General features: G+C 60.2%; 1 protein-coding gene across 3 annotated transcripts in view; it reads right to left on the reverse strand.

Moving 5' to 3' along the window:
- WIF1 (WNT inhibitory factor 1) overlaps positions 1-236 on the reverse strand; it is a 97358-nt gene that overhangs the window by 28738 nt on the left and 68384 nt on the right. The window lies entirely within an intron of this gene.

Below are 236 nucleotides of genomic sequence, written 5' to 3' on the forward strand. Positions count from 1 at the left end.
TGTTTGGAGCTACTGGGAGTGGGACTCAAGGGGTGCTACGTGCATGTGTGTGGCTGCATGCATGCCTATGGCCAGTAAACAGCCAGGTCAGCATGGAGAGCAGCTCCTTGCAGGTAAATCTCTGGAGGGGAAGGGGTATGGGGAGGGAAGGGGCAGACCAAGGCTGCCATGGTGAGTGAGGGAGTGGGACAGGGACTGGGGGTGCTGCCCAGCCAGGGTGGTACATGGGATCTGGG

This window comes from Gavialis gangeticus, unplaced genomic scaffold (genome assembly GCF_001723915.1).
Source record: "Gavialis gangeticus isolate Ggan-Ray unplaced genomic scaffold, GavGan_comp1, whole genome shotgun sequence".
NCBI lineage: Eukaryota > Metazoa > Chordata > Crocodylia > Gavialidae > Gavialis > Gavialis gangeticus.